Below are 8,108 nucleotides of genomic sequence, written 5' to 3'. Positions count from 1 at the left end.
TGTCTATTTGCCTAATCCTCTGAAGACCATTAAACCCAAATGGCTTTTCTGAGGGTAGCTTGATTTCAAGTTTAATGCAAAGCATGTATATCTTATTCATGGCCACACACTGCCAGCGGTCTATGGGGAGATTACTGCAGTATTAATCCTGTTGTTGTTGCTGGCTGCTGCTAAAATGCTGATATCCATCAAAACATTAAGGAAACAGCTGCCTTTGGACTGAATACAACCATCCCATTTTGGGAACATAAAACATAATTTGCTATATAGTTCCATAAATTATGTGAAATGTTGTAACAAATACATTGCAAACAGGCTGGACTGGTAAAGACAATTGTGATATATTTAGAAAGTGCCAATCTGAGTTAAATGTCCTGTTTGAGAAACCCACATACACTGAGGAATGCTGGTATAATTCAAACGGGACAGAATACATTGGAATCCTTGAAGGCATTTGCAAAATACCCTTGCAGCCCAAATCAGGATCAGTCTAAAAGCTGTCCAACATGGCACATCATGTAAAAAGTCACCCCCAGTTATTACATTTAAAGTACCACATACCTTCTAAATCTTCTATTGAATGAAAGGTGAAATCATCATCCCAGCGTAATAAATACATCCACACAGACTTGACCATAACACATTTTATCCCAGCGGTCCCGGTCCGCTCCCGTTCGCGTCCGCTTATCCCCCTGCACGGGTGAAGCACTGAAGTGGAAGAGGAGAGAGCGCACAAGTCCTAGAACAACAAAATCATGTGACGTCAGACGACGACCCAGCGCACCCTACTACTCCCCCTGCTGGTACAGCGGCGCACTTGGTAGGGAGTTATTTCATTTAATTTCGTTAAAGGGGCATTTCACCTCAAGAAAATTACGATTTATTATGCAAAATCTCACAGATATCTCCAAACTAAAACAGCTTTGCAGTTTTAGTGCGGTGGCTTAGCACCAGATTTGAGAAGGATGTGGACACGCCGGATAAAAGCACCACATTTTTCCCACGTGTTCCTCATCATCATGAATGAATGAATGAATGAAAACTTTATTAACAGATTGCAGAATGGGTACAGTACAGTACAGCTCAATGTAGCTTTCATAGCTACATAGCTTTCATTTTGGGGTAGGGGCCACGTCATCATGATGGATTTCAAGATGGCCGCCATGTAAAATCAAGGTTCTGCCCATTAATAAATATCTTGGTCCATAGCGCGCTCAATATTTGAACACAAAGGTATTGGTATCCATGTAAACTAGAGAAGCTAAGCTTTCCATTGGTATCATTTTCATTAAGCCCAACTGTTGGGAAGGAGGTTTTAATAGGCAATGATTCAAAATTATGTTAAATTTTCGCCTAGGAAAAACTGCCATGCTCATCGTCCAAAAGGTCCCTTGGCCGTTCACATGAATATATCAGAGTGAACATTGGTTTTATAGGTACCCACAAGCCTCTTCTTTCCAGACATACTTTGTCCAACTTGCATGCTATTTGGGGCAATAATCAAGCAGGTTTGTGCATGTGGTACAAATGTGTCGAACATTCTAACAACTGCCAAAAATGTGAATGTTGGGTTAGGGTTTGTTGTTAGAATGTTGAACATAGAAGATCAATTTTGGTGTCAAACTACACATTTTCTGGGTCAATAAATGTGCTAATGCTATGAAGAATGTCACCAGATGAATATTTGTACCATTCTAACAACATATTTACATAATTTTTTACTTGTTTAACAGTCAGAGATGCATGAATGCATTTGATATGCTGTCAAGCTCCTGCATGTACTCCACGTCAGCCATAGCGTTGAGGCATCCAGTGAGATAGAGGTCAAAGGAGTGGAGTGCCTCTCCGTCATCGGACTTGATAGTAGGCCAGTTCAGTGCATTGTATATACGCCATTGAGATCTTGTATCCATTTCCAAAATGTTCTTTCAAGAGCCTCCTTGCCTCGCGATAGCCTCGCTCTGGTTCCATGTGAAGACAACTTCTTATCAGCTCTCTTGGCTGTCCATCCCTGTACTGCTCCATGAAGTACAGCCGGTCTCTGTTACTATCTGTCCTCCACTTCGTGTTCAAAGGCCCTGATGAATAGCCTGTACCCCATAGGGTCTCCCTTGAATATAGGAATCTGTTGAGGGGGCAGAGTAGCATGGTTTTGTTGCTTCACTAGGAAATCCACCATGGCTCGTGTGGACTCTTGTTACGGAGACTCTTGTTCCTTCTGTGTAGCACCGCCAGCTGCTCTGGAGCTACTACTGTAAGCAGGTTCTCCTTTTATCACTACGGCCTGAGGAGTAGGCGTGGCCTGCTTGTGAGCTTGTGATTCGAAGGGCTTCTTTTTCTCTATGTAAGAGTTCATTCCATCCCTACGGGACACTCTGGATGAGGCTCGCTGGCCCTCGTACTCTTCCAGTACTTTGAACTTAGCCTATGCAGCAGCTAAAGCAGCATGGACCTGTAAATCCTCTCTCTCTGCTCTTAGCTTAGATGAGGTAGCTAAGAGCAGAGCCTCCTGTTCCTCCCTCTCTGCTCTTAGCTTAGATGAGGTAGCTAAGAGCAGAGCATTCTGTTCCTCCCTCTCTGCTCTTAGCTTAGATGAGGTATCTAAGAGCAGAGCCTCCTGTTCCTCCCTCTCTGCTCTTAGCTTAGATGAGGTAGCTAAGAGCAGAGCCTCCTGTTCCTCCCTCTCTGCTCTTAGCTTAGATGAGGTAGCTAAGAGCAGAGCCTCCTGTTCCTCCCTATCTGCTCTTAGCTTAGATGAGGTAGCTAAGAGCAGAGCCTCCTGTTCATCGAGTTGTCGTTTTTGCTTTAGAGCGGAAGCCTGGGCTAGCAACTCAGCCCTCTCTAATTCAACTTTCAGACGCACGCTTGCAGATGATGTTCTGGAAAATGTAGTGGATGGTGCTCTAGAGTAGACCCTTTCCTTTTTACGATGCCGGATGCACTGTCTTCAGGCCTGACCTCATCTTGGTGCGTCCTAGACTCCGCTATACGCTGATGCACCTCTTTCATCGATGTGTCAGCCTTTACTGTGAAGTTGTAAAATGTGTCAGCCTTCGGCGTGAACCATTCATCCTGATCTTTCTTCTTCTCCTCTTCTGATGTCTTGCTTAGTACCACCTGGACTGAAGTTTAAGCTCACCGAACTCTCCAAATAGATTGTTGAATTCTACCAATCTTGTACACCTTCCAAGTTACCGTCGTCGTCCTCATCCATTAATTGATTCATCTTATTCATGTGACCAGTTAGTTGACCTAACTTAGCTCTCCTCTTATTGATGGCCTGACGGACATCTTCCTCATAGACCCTTTGTGTCATCTCAACCTTCTTAGGTTCCGACATTTTGTTGTTATCCTTCTTTCAGCGCTCCAGTAGTTTGTTTTGATTCCTTTTTCCTCTTGGAACAGAGTTTTCTTACTAATATGAGGGCTGACGTTCCACTCTACTGGTTAAAGTTGCTTACTTGTGAGTAGTATGTTCGTTGATAAAGAAAAATAATGTCCACAGCCGCTCCAGTATAAAACAAAGATATCCAAATAGTTTATTTCTCTTCCACAGCGAAGTCTTTCTTTACAGAAGTGGTCCTAAAGCTACTTTCCTAAATATTGTTCAATATATGTTCAGTCCTGTTCAGTCCTGTTTCAAGCTACACACTGCCTGTTCTTCTTCTTCTTCTTATTTGAATTTCCGGCAGAGTAGACGCATCGTGGCGTATTACTGCCCTCCGCAATTCTTTTTATGGGCTCTTCTTCTTCTCCTTCTTCTCCTTCTTCACCTTCTTTTTCTTCTACTACTGGACCCCGTCATCAACTACATTGTCCATTGGAGTGCAGCTACTGCTGCTACTTCCTGCCTGAGGCCCCTCCGCGGGACCCTCCTTGCCCCCTGCTATCTTATCGTGGGCTGCTTTGTCCCTCGCAGCCTTGTCCCTCGCCGCCCCCTCAGCCAATTCACTATACACCTCCGTCCAGTCCAGACCTTGTGGACTATATTATATAGAGACACAAATGTTCTAGAATGTTTGGTTATGACATCATACAGTGACATCACAAATGTTCCAGAACGTTCGATCATGACATCATACTGTGACATCACAAATGTTCTAGAGTGTTCAGGCATGACATCATACTGTGACATCACAAATGTTCTAGAATGTTCCATTATGACAAATAAGCCGGTTCAATGACTTTATCTAAATCCAATCAATATTCCTAATGCTGTTTCAATGTAAAGTTATAAAAATAAACATATAAACATTCATATAATACAATAACCTAAATATAGCTTTGGCTCCTCCACCATCTGCCATGCTCTTGGGAAAGACAAGTCCACAGCACTTCCCATCTTCCATTCATACACGGGCTGTGACACAACTTCAACATTTTGCGGGAAGGGGAAGAAGTCTGCATGGGTGGCTTGGAATGCCTACCCTCAAGTCACAGAGGCCTTCAACTTCATGGCAGAAAATCCATTTACTCCTGTGACCATAGAAGCCCAGCACTTTCACCTTCTGGAACGCTTTACCATCATCCTCTATGACAAGACTAGTGAATTGAAACCTGTCGATGAAGCACGGCGAGTGTTGTTCTGTCAAAGAAACAGATCCATGGAACACATTCCACCTACCCAAGATGCACTTCTGCAACATGTAAAGCGAATTGCTTACCAGTCTGGGATCTGGGCGATGTCTGACCTGGCCCAACAGCCGGCACCCAGTCCTGAAGGATGGGGATGGACCTTGGATGGAGAGGTCTGGCTTCCTATGTGGAGCAATCTACCCATGGCATCAAAAGCCTGCAATGAACTTGTGAAGTGCAATTGAAGTGGTTGTGGTGCAATGTGCTCATGCAAGAAGCACATTGGAAATGCACAGATATTTGCAGCTGCCATTGTGACAGATATGTCACAGCTTCTGTGCACTCACCCGGAGATTCCCTGGACCTCTCTCTCGTGCTTCCTGGACTCCAGCCTTCCTACCGCCTGCCCGCTGAGGAAGATTCCGACCAGGATCAAAGCCAGCGTGCCATGGTTCCCAGTGCCAGACCGTGGCCACATATGGTAGGCATACAGTCTAGTTCTCTAGTCTATTCTATTAAGCTTCTTTTATTGTTTTGTATTTTGTGCTGCCTTACAACCTACAATCCGCGCTTACCAGTGTTTGCTTTTGCTCCTCAGTGATTCCCCTGGACCTGTCAAGACACCTTGTGACCCCTCTCAAGCCTCACGTTCCCCCAGACGTTCCCTGGACCTCTCCCTCATGCTTCCAGGACTCCAGCCTTCCTACCGCCTGCCCGCTGATGATGATGCTGACCAGGATCAAGGCCAGCATGCCATGGGTCTAGTGCCAGAACCTAGACACATATATACGGTACAGTCTTGATTCTATTAAGCTTTTCCAGTGTTTTGTATTTTGTGGTGCCTCACATTTGCTACAAGCTCGTACTTACTCATATTTCCTCTCGCTCCCCAGTGACGCCTCCAACCAACTTTCCCTGGACCACTCCCTTGTGCTTCACAGACCCCAGCCTTCCTACCTCTGGACTCTTGCTCACACACATGCACACATGCTGGACTCTTGCACACACTCTTGTGTGTCTGACTCTTACACACACCTATGCATATTGGTCATACGCAACATCATTCCCACATAGTCTTTGCACCATATACTTAGTTCCACACTCCATAACAGTTAAATATGCCTATACAGGCTAAAGAGTTATGATAATAATAATAATAATAATAATAATAATAATAATACATGTAATTTATTGAAGTTCCTATGTCTCTGTGCCACCTCCCTCCGCCATAACTTTACAAGATAATTTGTTCTTATAGAGTGATTCTAATAAAATGTCTATTCGATTCATGCATGTCTGACTGTTAAACAAGTAAAAAATGATGTAAATATGTTGTTAGAATGGTACAAATATTCATCTGGTGACATTCTTCATAGCATTAACACATTTATTGACCCAGAAAATGTGTAGTTTGACACCAAAATTGATCTTCTATGTTCAACATTCTAACAACAAACCCTAACCCAACATTCACATTTTTGGCAGTTGTTAGAATGTTCGACACATTTGTACCACATGCACAAACCTGCTTGATTATCTCCCCAAATAGCATGCAAGTTGGACAAAGTGGGTATGTCTGGAAATAAGAGGCTTGTGGGTACCTATAAAACCAATGTCCACTCTGATAAATTCATGTGAACAGCCAATGGACCTTTTGGAAGATGAGCATGGCAGTTTTTTCTAGGCGAAAATTTAACATAATTTTGAATCATTGCCTATTAAAACCACCTTCCCAACAGTTGGGCTTAATGAAAGCTTAGCTTCTCTAGTTTACAGGGATACCAATACCTTTGTGTTCGCTCAAATATTGAGCGCACTATGGACCAAGATATTTATTAATGGGCAGAACCTTGATTTTACATGGCGGCCATCTTGAAATCCATCATGATGACGTGGCCCCTACCCCAAAATGAAAGCTATGATGATGAGGAACATGTGGGAAAAATTTGGTGCTTTTGTCCGGCGCGTCCAATTTTTTTTGCTAAGCCACGCACTATTTGCACACATTCGTTTTAAGACAGTTATTGCTAATAATGAGCTTGAATATATAATCCAGAGACGTAATTGAAGGACACTGAATCTTTTTATTCTGTTAAAGCTCAATGAAATTATGTAGATAAAAAATAGCAATATCAAAATGTTTTCATCTACATGATTTCATTGCGCTGTAATTGACAGAACAGAAGGATTCCGTGTCCTCCAATAACGTCACTGGTGGACATATTCAAGTATTCATATTCACATTTTTGCTACTTAAAAACGACTTAAAGTGCTTCACAGCAGAAAAAACAGGCACAACATGAGCACTCAGCACATAAAGTGCAGACATATAAAATCACAGTTTTCACATTAGGATCCCAACAGGCCACCTTGTTTATGGTTTGATTCTATGGCAATAATAAAGAGTAAAATAGAACTTGATAGATACTTGTAAGATTTCCAATCGTTTTGAATGAGGAAAATATAGACTCAACCATACATATCATTAAATAAGCACCTAATTGAATGGTTTGATGGGCCATAAATGAGGACCGTTTAGACCCAACAACTGTCAAAGCGAATGAATGTGTGTGTATGTATGAGATTATGTGAAAAATAAATCTGTTATTTTTCTGTGAAATGCAACTTTAAGATCTTTTTCCTTGTTACAATTATACATTAGCAAACATTTAAACAGATTCTTATATTTAAAATAACCCACAAGATATATGAACATTGCTCTTAGAATATAATTTAACAATTTAATAAAAAGAATTAAACATTGGTCATGGCAAAATAATTGGTTGGTGATAGATCGGTAGATAGTTAATAAACAGACATTGGCACCACCTTGTGTCCATCCTTAGTAATGAAGTACTGAAACGATTCAAGAGCTTTCAGATTCGTTTTCTATTAGTCTTTGATATTATTATTAATATTCAATATTTATTCTACTAGTTTTTAGTTACATCCTCCCAGTCTTTACAGAAAATATCACATCATGGAATGGTATAATGTTATCCAATTTTAAGATGCACAAGAATCAAATAATTTCTCAGTTAATGTAGTAACTAGTTTACTAGTTAGGTGTGTATATTTTATTTTCACACAAAATAGTCATGTTATGTTTATTGAGCATAGTTATCTCTATATGGAGCCATAGATCATGTATATGTATTATACATATTGTGTAATCGCTAGTTCTGGTTATATCTACAAGTACTATTTCAAAAGGCTCGAATTGATTGTGTTGCAAGCAGACGATTCACTTTTCTATGTAGCTTCTGTATATTGCACAACATATTGGCCGTAAAGTCTCGCTCAGGTTCCTGTCAAAAGTCTGACAGTGTTGATGTCAGTTCCGTTAATATTACTCCCCTGAAGTTACTCAATCGACTCAAAAGTGAATTAAAACAAGCCGTTGTTCAACTGTCTCTTGTACAGATTAAGTTCAACTTTAAAGTTGTTATATTTCCTACGGCTCTGCGTCTTGCTTCGCCTATTGGACTATGCTCGTGCCTATGGCACACGTTGCACCTTACATCTACCTAGCC

The 8,108-nt window shown here is 41.6% G+C and overlaps 1 protein-coding gene across 1 annotated transcript in view; it reads right to left on the bottom strand.

The window, feature by feature from the left end:
• Nucleotides 1-693, bottom strand: part of arl4d (ADP-ribosylation factor-like 4D) — a 2,541-nt gene extending 1,848 nt beyond the window's left edge. The window contains exon 1 of the mRNA XM_084322446.1: nt 562-693. The gene's annotated coding sequence lies outside the window, so the exon portion shown is untranslated. The remainder of the gene's footprint in view (nt 1-561) is intronic.
• Between the last annotated feature and the right edge of the window lie 7,415 nt (nt 694-8,108).

Source organism: Notolepis coatsorum (assembly GCF_963971535.1).
Source record: "Notolepis coatsorum genome assembly, chromosome: 10".
In the NCBI taxonomy this organism is placed as follows: Eukaryota; Metazoa; Chordata; class Actinopteri; order Aulopiformes; family Paralepididae; genus Notolepis; species Notolepis coatsorum.
Note: the sequence above shows the minus strand (reverse complement) of the source record. Positions and strands in the feature narration are given on the sequence as shown.